The 17,040-nt window shown below is 37.9% G+C and overlaps 1 protein-coding gene and 1 pseudogene across 13 annotated transcripts in view; both read left to right on the forward strand.

Annotated features, from left to right (window-relative positions):
- Positions 1-17,040, forward strand: part of MLLT10 (MLLT10 histone lysine methyltransferase DOT1L cofactor) — a 234,980-nt gene that overhangs the window by 88,187 nt on the left and 129,753 nt on the right. The window lies entirely within an intron of this gene.
- Positions 11,971-14,210, forward strand: LOC122223946 (annotated as a pseudogene).

Genomic DNA, 17,040 nt, shown 5'->3' on the forward strand with positions numbered 1-17,040 from the left:
TTTCTTTTTCCAGATTAACATTAGGACTAACAACATACAATTGTGATTATATTAGTATTACAGTGAAATACTATTTTGAGGAAGAATTGATTTTTTTTTTTTTAATGTTTATTTATTATTGAAAGACAGAGTCAGAGTGTGAGCAGGGGAGGGGCAGAGGGAGAGGGAGACACAGAATCCGAAGCAGGGTCCAGGCTCTGAGCTGTCAGCACAGAGCCTGACGTGGGGCTTGAACTCACAAACTGCGAGATCATGACCTGAGCCGAAGTCGGCTGCTTAACTGACTGAGCCACCCAGGCGCCCCTAGAAGAATTGATCTTTTTATAATATTGAATATTTACTTCTAGAAACATGGTGTCTCTCTCCATCAAGTTGTTTTCTGTTTTTTGTAGTTTTCCTTATATGGGGGTGCTATACAGTTGACCCTTGAACAATGCAGGGGTTATGGGTGCTGACTCCTTGCACAGTTGAAAATCCATGTGTAACTTTTGATTCCCCCCAAAACTTAATTACTGATAGTCTACTGTTGACCTTACTAAAAAGATAAAGTGAATAAATACATATTTTGTATATGTATTAGATACTGTATTCTTATAGTAACGTAATGTAGAGAAAAGAAAATATTCTTAAGAAAATCATCCCGAGGGTTGCTGAAGGGGAGGTAGGTGGGGGTTGGCCTAAATGGGTGATGGACATTAAGGAGGGCACTTGTTGGGATGATCACTGGGTGTTATATGTAAGTGATGAATCACTAAATTCTACTCCTAAAACCAGTACTACACTATATGTTAAGTAACTTGAATTTAAATAAGTAAAAAATTAAAAAATTTTTTTAAAAAATCACAGGAGAGTACACTTACAATACTGTACTGTATCACACATATAATTAGGCGCAGTTCAAACTCATGGTGGTCATGGGTCAACTCTCTTGTTTATGTTTCTTGGATTTTTATGGATGTCGATTTGTATAGTTACCCTTGAAAGCTTAATAATACTCTCTTCATGATTATTCAGTGTGGCTAATATGAGGCATGTAATTCTGAAATGATAGGAACAATTGGAAAATGGATTGTTGAGTTTTGGAAGATACCACTTTTTAATGGATGGTAGTAAAGAGCATTGAAGAGCATTTATTAATATACTGGGCTCATACTGTGGACCTACTTTATATCAAGCATTGTGCTAGACACTGGGAATTAAAAGATGCATAAAATGCAGGATTTTTCTTCATGTGACACTCTCAATTAGAAGAGTAAATAATGTAATTACAGTGTATAAAAATAATAATATGTAAGTACAGGTTTCTGCAGCTATCCAAAAGTAGAAAGCATTCTTGTGAAACTTTTCGTAAGCTGAAATTGGTGTAAAGTTGAGGAAGCAGTTACCATTAATCTATGTGGAAAAGGTTTTGAGTGTTCCCAGTCTGAAAAAATAACCTTTCTTAGGCTCTTCTGATAACTTAGGACCCATCTTGCTAACAAACGCATGAAATAAACCGAGACAAAGCACAGATGCTTCCAGACATAGTTCAAAGCTCTGGAGGTCTGATGCTGAGATGGATGCTCAGGGTACTTCCTGGGGAAGGAGCTGGGCAGCGCCGGCCTTGCTGCTCTGGGTGCACATTGACACTGTGACGGCTTCATGGCAAAGCAGATGCTGAACATTGCTTTCACTTTTCACCCTTTTTCGTAAAAGCAAAAATTCTTTTTGGATTTCTTTCAGTTAGCAAAAACAGTTATTAATGTAAGCCTTTTGTCAAATCAAAGTGGCATAACACAAACTTTCGAAAAATGGGAGATATCTGTCATAATAAAAAATGTGAGTGGAGTGTTATGGAACATAATGAAAGGAGGGATTACCTTTGCCTAAGGAGTTGAATAAAACATAAAAAGGGATTATAGGGACTTTGCAGAATAACTAGGAATTTGACCTGTGGAAAAAAGGATCATATGATAATTCCACTCAGAGAAAGTAACATAAACTAATATAGTAAGTGCAAAGGAAAGGTGGTAGGCAGTTCCCAGAATAATAAATAATCCCGTGTGGCTGGAACATAGTGGGATTTAGGAAAGGAAAAAAAAAAAACCACGAAGGAAATTTTGTGAGTGATAGGAAAGGAAATTTTCTAGAATATCTGTGTAGTATATCTAAATTTCAGAGAACTCATCGTGTTGACTTATTATGTTGTTAAGTTTTCTACATGTCATTAAATACATAATGGCCAGTTTTTCTATTATTTTGTCACCAGATTCTTGTTTTTATTTTTTGACCTCTCATATTGTAGCAATCAGTTCCTCATTTCACTGACATATGCATTTTGTTAATAAAATAATGAGTGGCATATGTCACCTTTAAGTTACCTTTTAATAATTTTGAAGAAATGTGAAGAATTGTAATAGTTTTGAAGAAACAGATTTTTTTGAGCTGTTTTTGAAGTTTTCGGGGATAGAGGCTTGTATTCAGAGTCAAGGAATCCTTTATTTAATTTAATTTTAATTTTTTTTATTTTCAAAGATTTTATTTATTTATTTATTTATTTATTTATTTGTTTGTTTGTTTATTTTGAGAGAGAGAAAGAGAATCACAGGCAGGTTCTACACCCAGCACTGAGCCTAACTTGGGGCTTGATCCCACGGGATCATAACCTGAGCTGAAATTAAGAGGCAGACGCCTAACCAACTGAGCCACCCAGGCGCCTCTAAAGATTTTACTTTTAAGTAATCTCTACACCCAACCTGGTGTTTGAACTTACAGCCCTGAGATCATGTCACATCAGGAAGCATTTATTTTATAAAGCTACAATTTCCAGAGAATAGTTGGTAAATGATACATGTGTTCTGTCTATATACATGCTTTTGAAGAGTCTTTATTTATCGATGACCACGAAGAAATGAATGTTTGTAAGTATAGGTAGGACCATAATAGACCAAACAGAGAAACAAAAAAACAAAATAAAAGCATGGTGTCATTTAACTATAGAAGCTTAAAGGTGGAGGAATACTTAGAAATTGCTAGCCCGACTTCCCTTCAATCTTTTTTGAAAGGAGTAGTGGTGAAATAGCTGTCAAGAGAAGTGTTGATCAATATATTTAGCATCTGGTGGGAAAGTTTGAAAGGACTAAATATGCTCTCTGATTGGGGGATTCCTCATTAGTACCATTTAAAAAGCTAGGTTTCAGAGAGTGGAGCTAAACATTCCATATATCTATCCATTCATTGGGCCAACGTTTATGTATGGCATGCCCTGTTATCAGGCACTGCTGGAAGCATAAGGAATACATAAAGCTCCTACGTGGTAGGATAGATATGTACACATCAATGATTGTTAGATAGTGTAGTATGTGCGAGGATTAGAGAACACAGAGAACGTTTACTTAGCGTAGTTTAACAGTGCTGAAGAGAGGGAAGGTGTATCTTAGAAAAGATTGTAGCTTCTCTGAACTTTGAAGAGTGAGAAGTCTCTGGGTGTTGGCTGTGAGGAGAGGAAAGAGGAGGGAGTGCGACAGTAGCTATTAATTTGACAGACTGGAGGAGCATAAAAGCTCTGGAGTGGGAAATAGGGAGGGTTGAGAGGGAGAGGGTGAGGGAGTGAGAGTAGTATAGTGGTGAGGGAGAAGGGCACTATTGCTAGGAGTTTGAGTGTGATATGTAAAATGCTGAGAGATTCTCAAGGGCCTCCTGTGTCCTGTTAAGGAGTTTGAGTTCTATTTCCATAAAGGGTTTTTAGATTTACTGGGGGAGGGATGTACTCAGGTCTGCCATCTAAAGGATAGTGAAAGGAAGATTGGGAGAGGGAGTGTAGAAGAGACAAGAGTTACTTAGACACTATTTAAGCTTTTGCAGTGTTCCAGAGGTAATAATGAGGGTCTGAAGTAGGAGAGTAGTACTAGGAAGGAAGAAGGGGCAGATCTTTTGGTAACATATGAGAGGTTTGATTGACTGGGTGTGATGACACACAGATGAGGGAGGAAGAGAAAATCAGACTGGCCTTTCAGTTTCAAGAACTTAAGTACTGAGCACATCATCATCACCTGAGATAGAGTCTATATGGAGTCATCAAGTTAATTGACTCATTTCTTAGAACAAAGACACTAAGCTTTAAATTCTTGGCAGATGTTGGTGGGACTTACTACTTTGTTTGTAGAACAGATCTTGAATCTACAAGTTGTTTGCCAGCATACATTAACAATATGATTATAAGACTCCAAGATAAAATTCACATTTCTGCTGAAGCATTGAATATTTGCTTTTGTATATATCTAATATAATACATGTTTGTTTTTGCTTGGCACTCGTATCCTAGTTACTCAAATGAACACGTAATTTTTTTTTTCTTTTGTGGACATTTGTGTCGTTTGGAAAAGGAAAACAATCTTGCAACCGTCTCTATAGAAAAATCTTTTTGCCCTTTTTTGCACCTCTGCTGATTCTCACTTTCCCTATTAGGCTTCTCTGTATTATAGTGTTTGTGTCTCTCCCCCGCTTGCCAGTACACCCATGTGTACGTATTCTGTTTTGTTTGGTATTGTTTCTCATTTTCTCAGGGGATAGTAAATTATTTTTCTTTTTATTTGCTTTTCGTGTATTTGTGCTTTCGTGTTCAGCCTCATTCTTCATTGCCTTCTTTCAACTCCGAGGCTCAGGCAGTTTTATTAAGCAGGGTTTATTAAGGACTGTGGAAGAATGGCAGTGTACTTTCTTTCACCGTTATTTCTTCCCTCCTCTTTTCAAGGCAGCAGTCCTGTCTAAACTGGAAATGCCAATACACAGTGGCTAAGTTAAAATTGTTCATGGAAGTAAACTTAATAATCTCACCAACATACAGATTGCCAGTATCAGGTTTTTTTCATGTTTGTTTGGTGTCTTGGGCGCTCCTAGATGATAGATGCTTCTGTGGTATAATCTGCTAGGATAAGATTCTGTTAACATCTGTACTTAAAGGGAAATTACATTGCTAGGCAGTAGTTTAAAGCAAGGCAAGTCATACTTGAGAAATTTGGTTTATTCATAGGAAAATAAATGGTAACAGAGTTAGAGTTAAGATCAAAAACTTTATCCTAGTCAGAAATTAAATTGACTGAAACTAGCTAAAGTACAAATAGGGTTGGCTGTAAGGCCAGTACAGTAGGTATTCCTGCAACATATGTGGGGAGTTGGACCTGGAACTAGAAAGTCACAGGCTGACTACCATCCATTCCAACTTTGATGAGGGTCCTACGGTCTCTTTTCTGTCTGTGGTCTGTTCTTGTTTCCACATCGTCTCTAATTCCGTGTCTCATTTTATCTGAGTTTCCTACGGGTAACTTGACTCAGTGTCCAAGTTCTAAATTTTTAACAGAGTAAGTATGGTCTAGGTACTTGGACTTCGAAGCCATTTTCACCTAGAAAAACATAGATGCCTAGTTACCATTCCATCATTAGCCTGGGTGGCTCAGTCGGTTGAGTGTCCAACTCTTGATACTGGCTCAGGTCGTGAATCCCAGCATTGGTGGCATCTGGCACCATGCTGGGTGTGGAGCCTGCTTAAGATTTCTCTTCTCTTCTCTTCTCTTCTCTCTCTTCTTTCTCTCCTGTCTTCCCCTCTGTCCCTTTCCCCCACTCTCACACCTTGTCTCTCTCTAAAATAAGAAAAATAATAGGAGCACTTGGCTCAGTCATTTGAGCATTGGACTCTTGATTTTGGCTCAGATCACAATCTCATGGTTCTTTGATTGAACCCCTTCAGGCTCCACACTATCAACATGGAGGCTGTTGGGGTGTTCTCTCTCTCTCTCTCTCTCTCTCTCTCTCTCTGCCTCTCTACTGCTCATGTGTGGTGTCTCTCTCTCTCTCTTGCTCTCTCAAAAATAAATAAACTTAAAAAAGAAAATAATAATAAAAAATTAAAAACAATTGAGCACAGACAGTTTCTACAAAAGACGCTGGAGTTTAGGTGCTCTTGTTTACCTTCATGTCTCGTAAATATTCTATTTAAACAACTAGGTAAAAAGGCCTATAAACTGTTCCTGATGTACCTGTGCCAAATTGCATATGCTTATTCTTTAATTTTATAAAATAGTGTAGTGTTCTGCATAACCTTCTTGAGAATTTCTTTTTTTTTTTTTTTTTTTTTGCAATAAATTAAAATTGTGTTTAATAATTCACAAAGGAGTTTTTGGCCGGAGGGCCTGGGTGGCTCAGTCATTTAATTTATACATATGACTCTTGGTTTCAGCTCAGGTGATGATCTCTCAGGTCCGTGGAATTGAGCCCCCTGTCTTGCTCACAGTGCAGAGCCTGCTTGGCATTCATTCTCTCTCTCTCTGTCTCTCTGTCTCTGTCTCTGTCTCTCTCTCTCTCTCTCTCTTCTCCCCCCACTTCCTCCCCAAATAACACCCCCCTCCCCAAATAAATAAATAAATTTTAAAAAAGAAAGGAGTTTAGGGGTGCTTGGGTGGCTCAGTCAGTTAAGCGTCCGACTTGGGCTCAGGTCATGATCTCACGCGTTGGGCTCTGTGCTGACGGCTCAGAGCCTGGAGCCTGTTTCCGATTCTGTGTCTCCCTCTCTCTCTGACCCTCCCCTGTTCATGCTCTGTCTCTCTCTGTCTCAAAAATAAATAAACATTTAAAAAAAAAAAAAAAAGGAGTTTTGACCAGGTTTAAAAAGAGATGATTTAAGGTCACTTGATGACTTCGTAAAAAACAGATCCAGGGACAATTGTATGTTGGGATGTTTTTTCTCATTATATAACACTAGCATATGGAATTAGGGCATAAACTGTTACTGTACTCTATGACAGCATGGAATCAATGCTGAATAAAACTGAGTAAACTGATCTCTTTGAGTTGTTTGTTTGTTTGTTTGTTTTTAACTTTTGTTTTTTAGTTTATTTTTTTTCAGAGAGAGAGCAGGGGAGGGGGCAGAGAGAGAATCCCAATCAGGCTCTGCACTGTCAGCACGAGCCGGATGTGAGGCTCACTTACTGTGAGATCATGACCTGAGTCGAAATCAAGAGTTGGATGCTTAACCGACTGAGCCACCCAGATGCCCCTGAGTTGCTTGATTTTAAAATAGTAAATCTTAGCAAAGTGTACCAGGTGTCCAGGAAGACACTTTGAAGCATGTCCGATTTTTCTAAACTAGTGCTTCTTTACATTTTTTGGGTCTTCGGGATTCTGGTAAAATGTAAGATTTCTTTCTACAGAGTAATATACATCTGAACTATAACAAAATATTTTACATATACTTTCTGAAGGATTATAAGAATACTGCTTGATACTCAAATTCTCTGCTTCCCTGTCATAGGATTACCAAATTTTAGATTACCTTGAATAATAAATAATTAAATGATTGATTTAATAATTGACATATTTAAAAATAATACATTTTAAATGTATAAACATTTTTAAATATTTGGCATTTAAAAAATCTGTAAGCATGAGTTATAATAATGCCAAATATACAGATTTTATTCTTGGCTCTTCTCTTTGGATGACTCTTTTTTTTTTTTTTTTTTCTTTAATGTTTATTATTTTTGAGAGACAGAGCGTGAGCAGGGTAGGGGCAGAGAGAGAGAGGGAGAGACAGAATCTGAAGCAGGCTCCAGGCTCTGAGCTCTCAGCACAGAGCCCGATGTGGGACTCGAACCCATGAACTGTGAGATCATGATCTGAGTCGAAGTTGGATGCTTAACCGACTGAGCCACCCAGGTGCCCCTGGATGACTCTTAACTATGATGTTTATGTCATAATTTTCCTAACCATTCCCACATTACCTAGCTATTTTTCTGTCGTAATTTAAAGCATGACAAGAAACTTGCTTCACCAACCCTTTTATTCTGTGTTTAGATTATTTCCTTTGGCTAGAACTCTAGAGTTAGAATTATTGTGTCATAGATTATACCTGTTTGTAAGGTTCTGATAAGATTGCCTGTTTGTTTTCCACATTTATATAGCTAATAATTTATGAAAATGCCATTTTTACCACACCATTGTCTGTATTCATTTTTAGAATCATAGTCTACATTTGCCAATTTGATAATAAATGATATCCAGTTATTTGAATTTTTGATTACTTGTCAGGTTGTCAGAATAATATTTCTTTTTGTATCTGTTTTTGCCCATTTAGCTCTTAAACTGTTAGGTATTCTAAAGTTATGTACTCTTTTTATTTTTTTTAGGTTTACTTATTTTGAGAGAGACAGAGACAGTGTGAGCTGGGGAGGGGCAGAGAGAGAGGGAGAGGAAGAATCCCAACCAGGGTCTGCACTGTCAGCACAGAGCCTGATGTGGGGCTCAAACTCAAGAACTGTGAGATCATGACCTGAGTGAAACCCAGAGTCGGACACTTAACCCACTGAGCTGCCCAGGAGCCTCTAAAGTTATGACCTCTTTAAATAGTGATAACAAATTTTTGTTTGTATATACCACAGGTATTTTTTTCGCTTTGTCTTCATTTTGGTGCCATAAAATATTCATAGATACACAGTTACGCCTTACAGTTTTTTTGGGGTGGCAGTAAACAAGGTGATTAAAAATGGGATCTTTGCAAAGTAATTAAGGTATATAGGGTTAGAGCCGATCCTTGAATAACACAGGTGTGAACTCTGCAGGCCCACTTACATGCAGACTTCGTCCAATCAGCATGATACGGTACAGCACCTAAATGTATTTTCTCTTGTGAGTTTTTGAAAAAAGTTTTTTTTTAATGTTTATTCATATTTTGAGAGAGCACAAGTGTGGAAGGGGAAGAGAGAGAGAGAGAGGAAGACACAGAATCCAAAGCAGGCTCCAGGCTAAGCTGTCAGCACAGAGCCTGATGCAGGGCTTGAACTCACGAGCCATGAGATCACAACCTGAGCCGAAGTTAGATGCTTAACCTGCTGAGCCACCCAGGCCCCCCTTCTTATGATTTTTTTAAATAACACTTTTCATCTGGCATACAGTATATAATACATATGCCATGCAAAATATGTGTTAATCTGCTCTTTATGTTATTGGTAAGACTTCTGGTCAACAGTAGGCTATTAGTAGTTAAGTTTTTGGGGAGTCAGAAGTTATACCTGCACCTGCATGGGGAATCATCGATGCTTCTAATCCCCTTGTTGTTCAAGGGTCAGCTGTATAGAGTATGCACCAATTAACAGTGTTACTCTTGTTTTATACTAATCTCTACACTTGAGCACAGAGCAGCTACCTGGGACTAAGGAAGTTACACATCACATTTACAAAATCATTCAGCAAGCTCCATAAAATGGACAGAGTAACCCTTACTCTGGCTCTTTGTCCATAGGTGGTTAAAATCTAATTATTTTCTGCATGTTGTAAGTGAGACCTATAAGGCAAAGTGATACAACTTCTCTTGCAGTTTTCAAAGTTACATGGAGGATGAAAATGACTTTGCTCATTGTCAAAGACTGTTAAGAGGGAAACTAAAAACCAAAACGTTGAAATTAAAATATGTAAGGATCGTCAGAAGTGAATGTCTTTTGTGCAAGAGTACACACATGGTCCATTCTTTTTTCATGAAGAAAAGAATGGTTGAATTGCATATCTGGATATGTTGACAGTATTTTTTCCACAGCTATGGAAAAATTGATATTATATTGTATCGTATCACATCATATTGTATTGTATCGTACTATAGCAGACTGGTCTCTGCCTTCATTCATCCTGCAGCATGGAGGCTTTTTCATGGTTATCTTCCCTACTGCTGGATCAGGCTTCTGTTCTGTCAGAAATATTTTTATTAGACCAAGTTATATTCAGTGCAAGTCAAAATTTATTAACTTGTTAGAAAGGGAAATGGCAAGGTGACAGTAGAATATACAGGTTGAAAGAGAGAGGATGGAAATGGGGAGGTCATGTAAGTTGGGAGGCCCATAGCTTATAGTAGTATTTTAAGAGAAGGAAAACTTGAAGTTTTATTTTACAGGATCATATAAATATCATGTACATATTTATAATTACAAGGAGTAATAAGATGATCAGAGGTGCCAGATACAGGAAAAAACAAGACATCTAAGAAGAAAATGATAAGGATACATTTGGGTCTGAAATTAGAATAATGAGATTTCATCACCCAACAGTAATGTCAGCAGCGCCAGGTAATAGGAAACCATGAAATAGTGTCAAAGAGAAGTAGAGTGCCTAGCAACAAGTTCTGATTGTCATCAGGTTACTATTGCTGGGGGGGATTTTTCTCTAGGTACAAAGTTGTAGAATACAGTTTGCCATTTTTTTAAATCCATGATGGGTCTGATTTGTTTTTCCCTTTGGAAGTTCAAAGCATTGGCCTGCTTTGAAATTGTGACTACCCAAATCCCCAGTTAACACAGCATGTGACCTTTTTTTTTTTTTTTTAGGGGATAAGCCAGGTACCTTTTGTATCTACCTCCTCTCCTCCACAAGGATGAGGTAACAAAGTAATATATCTTAGCTGCAAAAAGTCTGGTTTGAAAGTAGGCTACTAAATCGGTGTGCTGTGTGATACTGGGGGCATATAGATCTTTATAACAGTATAAAATAGTTTTTATGCTTTCTTTACAAATTAATTTACTTTTTTGAATGTGTTGAATACTTTTTGTGTCACCTCATTTCTTCTGGGTTTTCTTCACATAAACATTTCATTGGGGTTTTTACCTTTATCTAAGCTCTTGATGGATCTGTTTTGTGCCTAATAATAAAGAACAGTTTTAGGCTTTATGTCTAATTTTATTACTCTAATGTTTTCTAACTTTTTAAATTATGCTTACGTGAAGTTTTCGTTTTTATTCTACATATTATAACAATATAAGTATTTGGTTTGGAAATTGTCACATGTAGAAAATAATAATAGAATGAAACTACTTCCCATCCCTCCCAGTTCATCACCCAACTCCAAAACATAACAACTCCTAGCCAGTTTTTCATACAGCCTCTGTATTGGTTTCCTAGGGCTGCCTTAAGAAAGTACCACAAACTGGGTGGCTTAAAACAACAGAAATTCATTCTCTCACAGTTATGGAAGCTAGAAGTCTGAAATTAAGTTATTGGCATTGGTTCCTCCTGAGAATTGTGAGGGAGCATCAGTTCTGTGCCTCTCTTCCAGCCTGTTGTGGTGACAGGAAATCCTTGGCATTCGTTGGATTATGGATTTATCACCCCAGTCTCTGCTTTTTGACCCCACTGTTCTTCCATTGCCTCTGTGTCCTCAAGTGGCCATCTTCTTATAAGGACCAGTCATATTCAGTTAGAGGCCTGTCCTACCCCAGTGTGACCTCATCTTAACTAATTATATCTGCAGTGACCCTTTTTCCAAATAAGGTCACATTCTGAGTTACTGGGGTTATTAGGACTTCACATACCTTTTTTCAGGGACACAGTTCAACACATAGTACTCTCCCCCCCTTCATGTTCTTACCACATGCAAAATACTTTTATTTCATCCTATCATCTCTCAAAGTCTTAATTGATTCTAGCATCAGCTCTTAAATTCAGAATTTTATCTAAGTATTAATAATCTCAATGAGATTGTTCCAAATCTCATTCTGAATCATGTAAATCAGATGTGGGTGAAATTCTGGGTATGGTCAATCCTGAGGCAAAATTCCTTTCCATCTGTGACCCTGTGAAATATAGGAAAGGTGTCTGCTTCTAAGATACAATGGTAGGATAGGTGTAGTATAGATAGTCCCATTTTAAAAGAGAGAAGTTAGAAGGCAAAAAGGGGTTACTGGACTAAAGCAAAGCAGGTTTGTAGCTCAACAGGACAGTTTTTAGGTTCTAAGATTGAGAATAATTCTGTGTGGCTTGATGCTCTGTCCTCTGAGCCCATTGGGGTGGCCTTGCCCCTTGGTCGTCTTCTAATGATACTATAAGTTTAGGTTGAAGGCCGGAGTATTAGGGGTTGTTTTTGGAGGGGAGAGAGGGAGAGAGAGAAGCGGGGTTCACCCAAAGCGGGGCTCACCCGAAGCTCACCCTAAGGGACTCGAACTCATGAACTGCGAGAGCATGACCTGAGGTGAAATCAAGAATCAGACGCTTAACTGACTGAGCCACCCAGGAGCCCTGGAGTATTAGGTTCTTTGCTTTCACAGTGTTTGTGTTCCACCCCAGCGTTTAGCTGTATCTGTTCACCAGTGCCACAGAGGGTGGTTTCTCTTCCTGCTTTTCACTTTACCACACTTTTAAGTCCCAAGTTTGTTCTGCTTGCTGTGTGACAGGCCAGTGAGTCAAGAGGCAAGATGTGGATGTAGAGAAAGAGACTTGATTCTGAACGCCAGCAGACCAAAGAGATGGCAGACTATTGTCCCAAAGAGCCAGTTCCTCAGCTAGAGATTTGAGCTGCTTTTATGTTAAGAAGAGGGGGAAAGTGGGAGGGAGTTGGAGTCAAAAGGCGACTGATACCTGTAGACATCAAGGAAGGTCAAGGAACTTCATTGTTCTTGGTCAGTTTGTTGTTGTGTATAGGAATCTGGTCATGTTGTTCCTGTAAATCTTAAACACAGCATAGTCATTTATGTACTTCCTTATTTCCTCTGTCTCCTCGGGTGAGGTAGATTTTGGATTTTAAAAAGCAGTTTTTTTTCAAATCTTAGCTGTAACATGCCTATGTGCAGGGCTAAGCAGAAGTTTCTGTTTTAGGTCATGGCAGCAAGGGAAATAGAAACAATATTGAGTCAGACACGCTAAGTTTCTTCCTGGTATCCTTTTGTTTCTCCCTTAGTGTTAGATTGCCTTTGTTTGTTATTTGATGTTTTGGGCTTGGGATTTCTCTGTGGTTTTGGTCCACCCTCTCTCTTTGGTAGGCCCTGTATGTCTGGGCCTCACAGTTTCACCATTCCTTTCCTCCTCACCGTGGCAGACTTATATTTGTGTCTTTGGAAAGACTTGTGAGGAAGAGAACATTCTGCTTCTACCCCCAGCACTAGAAGACCTCTTAATTTTATTACTAACAGGGTTGGGAATTTGGGTTTGAGAATTTTTCCTGCCCCCTGCCTAGGTGTAAAGAGTTTTTCCTTTGTATTCCTAGTCATGGTGGGCCTTACCCATGTCTTGGATGTGACAGGGCTTGCTCTAGTCCCCCAAATGCTTTTGAAAGGAGTGTTTGGGTGAGAGGTAGGATTTCATATCTTACCATCAGTAGAGTCTGATCCTCTTCTTCATGCCTGAACCTCAAGGGAGATTTTTTCTGGTGGTTTTGTCTCCTTGGTATCAGTCTTCCCCGTGAACCCCTCATAAAAGTTCATGTAGTGAGTCTGTGAGTGAGTGAGAACTCTTTTATCAGTGGTTCTAGTGGTTCTGCAGTATCATATTAGCCCTCAATCAGCCTTTAACAACAATGTATTAAAATTTTAGCTGATTTCTTCTTACGTGCATGTCTTTCTCCATGTCTTCCCTTTCTTGCTGTATCCGTGGTGGAGAGTCTGAACATTTTGTGGTTCTTAGGAAGTTGGGGGGAGAATATGTCTTCCCTTGGATTTCACGCTACTTGGTTGCCTCACAACAGCACATCTTTCAGTTACAAGAAGAGCTGAATTTTTGTAGTTTAAGTGGCTTGTTCAAGTTATATTTGGAGTGATGCTTTCAGCTACTTCTTAGGTGGGGTTGGAATTTGGCTCCAGAATCCTTTTGATATGAGGCCTGTTTCTTTAATTTAAAAAATTAGGTTCAAAGGACTGTGTGTCCCGAGCCTACTGGCACTGTCATGGCAGATTTGCTGAAGAAGACCCCTGGCCTTGTGGGATTGGCTGTATGTGAGAGTCCACACGAGAGGTTAAGAATATTGGACACAAAGATTCTTGACATTCTTGAGCAGATTCCTAAAAATGCAGCATATAGGAAATATACAGAACAGATTACAAATGTGTTTGTATGTGTATGGTTACAGTGGAATCAGATGTTAAGCAGTTAGACCAACTTCAGGGTGGGCAACTGGAAGAGGTGACTCTTCAAGCTGAAAATGAATTAAGTCTGGCAGGAAAAATGATATAATGAAAACCATGGGAGCCTTTAGTGGAAGAGCCTCCTGCCAACCAGTGGAAATGGCCAATGTAATTGTCATTAAATGACTAGTGTATTGATGGGAAACTGATGTAATTAAATGTTCTGTCATACTAAAAAAATAAATAAATAGTTCGGTTAAAATATTACTTTTCTAAAACAGGGAAAACTTTTTAGGCTATGAATTTGCCTCTTGAGTATAGCTTTATTCACATACTTGACATTTTATTTAGATATGATTTTGTTTGGGAACAATTTTTCAATAATCCTCAGTTATTTTGCATATTTTCTTCTTAATCTAATAGCTAATATTTAAAAATTATCAAAATATTAGGGTGCTAGTATGGCTCAGTTGGTTGAGCATCTGACTCTTGGTTTCAGCCCAGGTCATTTAAAAAAATAAAATAATCAAATTACTTTTTTCTATTTTGATTCATGTGTCTGGGGGCTCTCTTGTTCTCCCTCTCTCTCTGTATATGTATATGTATATACACACATTTACGCTTATAATTGTACCTTCCTGATGGATTGACTGTTATCGTTATAAAATATTCCTCTTTGGGGCGCCTGGGTGGCGCAGTCGGTTAAGCGTCCGACTTCAGCCAGGTCACGATCTCGCGGTCCGTGAGTTCGAGCCCCGCGTCAGGCTCTGGGCTGATGGCTCGGAGCCTGGAGCCTGTTTCCGATTTTGTGTCTCCCTCTCTCTCTGCCCCTCCCCCGTTCATGCTCTGTCTCTCTCTGTCCCAAAAATAAATAAAAAACGTTGAAAAAAAAATATTCCTCTTTATCTTTAGTAATGTTTTGTTTCAAGAGTCTATTTTTTTCTTTTTGTTTTTTGTTTTTGTCCAATATGATGATAGCTACTCCAGCCATCTTATGCTTGCTCTTTACGTACTATGTCTTTTTTTTTTTTTTTTTTTAATCTTTTTAACTTACTTGTACTATCAAATCTAAAGTATTCCTCTTGCAGACAGTGTATGGAACTTTCTTTTTTTTAATCTGGTCTATTAATCTCTGCCTTTTGATTGGAATACATTCACATCCAATGCTATCATTAATATGGTTGGTTTTATGCCTGCCATTTTACTTTTTATTTGCATTGTCTTATGACTGCTTTGGTCCTCTCTTTTTCTTTTATAGTACCTTCTTTTACCTTAAGTGGGTATTTTCTAAAAGTGTACCTTTTTCATTCCTTTCATGATTTTTAAATTATATTTTTTGGGGTTATTTTCTTAGTGGTTGCTCTAGGGTTTGCAATATTTATCTTATCAGAATCTAGTTAACTCCAGTAAGATATAGAAAATTCATTCCTATATGTCCTATTATGTTTGTATAAACTACAAACAATAATATATTGTTAAAATTATTGCTCTGTTAGGGCACCTGGGTGGCTTGGTCAGTTGAGTGTCTGACTCTTGATTTCAGCCCAGGTCATAATCCCAGGATTGTGGGATCGAGTCCCCCTTCGGGTTCCATGCTGAGTGTGGAGCTTGCTTGGGATATTCATATTCATATTCATATTCATATTCATATTCATATTCATATTCATTCTCTCCCTCCCCCTCTCTCAATTTCTCCCTTCTTCCTGCCCCTGCCCCTCCCCTGCTTGTGTGCTCTGAGTCTCTTTCTCAAATTAAAACATGATGATTGCTCTATATAGTCTTTTTTTAAATACACATTAAAAAAAAAAGTTTATTTATTTTGAGAGAGAGAGAGTGGGTGGGAGTCAGAGAGAGAGAGGAAGACAGAATTGCAAGCAGGCTCTGACAGTGCAGAGCCTGACACGGGTCTTGAACCCATGAACCATGAGATCATGACCTGAGCTGTAGTCTAGAGTTGGACACTTAATCATGTGAGCCACTGAGGCCTCCCCTTATCTTTTAAAGCTAAGAGAAGAAGACCACAGATATATTTGTATAGTGTGTGTGTGTTGCTAGATATCTTTGCCATTTGTGTTTCTCTTCATTTCTTCATGTGGGTTCAAGTTACCATCTGGTGTTACTTTCTTACTCCAATATATCTTTATTCTCACCCTCTTTAATTGTGTTGTCATTGTGAAATATATTACATTTCTCTGTTATAGGCCCAACAATACAATTTATGAGCATTGTTTTATGCTTTTGCCTTTTGAATTAAGAGAAGAATGAGAAATATTTAATCATACTTTTATCTTTTTCTGTATAATTACCTTTGTTAGAGCCTTTTATGTGTGTTTATTAATTGGCCTGTTAGATTTATTTTTTTAAAGATTTCAGCTCTATTGAGGTAAAATTGGAGCTCTTAGACTGTGTGTGTGTGTGTGTGTGTGTGTGTGTGTGTGTGTGTGTGTTGTAATTATTGTGTAGTGTCACTTGATTTTAGCCTAAAGAACTTTAGTATTTCTTGTTAGTCAGGATTGGAGCAACAAAATATCTGTTTTTGTTTGTTTGGGAATGTCCTTATTGCATCTTTATTGATGCAATATAGCTTTCCTGGATATTGGACTCCTGGTTGATAGTTTTGTTCTTTAAGCTTTTTGAATATCTTATCCTGCTGCCTTCTGCCCTCCATTGTTTCCTTTGAGACTTCAGGTGTTAATTGTATTGTAGTTTTCCTTGCTTGTGATGAACCATTTTTCTCTTGTTGCTTTCAAGATATCTTTGTTTGTTTGTGTCTTTTGGCTTTGACCAATTTGAGCGTGGATCTCTTAGTGTTTATCAAGATTTTTAGAATTGTAGATTATTGGTTTTAACCAGATTTGGGAAATTTTCAGCCATTATTTCTTTAGATTCAGTTTCTGTCCCTTTCTTTCATATGCTGGTGTACTTAATGGTGTCCCACATTTTTTGGAAATTGTACTTCAGGTAGTATAATCTAAAGAAGTCCCTTCTTCAGATTGTATAATCTTTATTGATCTATTTTTTTTTTTAAGTTTATTTATTTTTAAGTAATTTGTACACCCAGTATGGGGCTCGAACTCATGACTCCAAGGTCAAGAGTCACATGCTCTCCCCTCAGCCAGCCAGGCACACCTTTATTGATCTGTTTTTTAAAAAAAAATTTTTTTTTTTTTAATATTTATTCATTTTTGAAAGGCAG

Source organism: Panthera leo, chromosome B4 (genome assembly GCF_018350215.1).
Source record: "Panthera leo isolate Ple1 chromosome B4, P.leo_Ple1_pat1.1, whole genome shotgun sequence".
NCBI lineage: Eukaryota > Metazoa > Chordata > Mammalia > Carnivora > Felidae > Panthera > Panthera leo.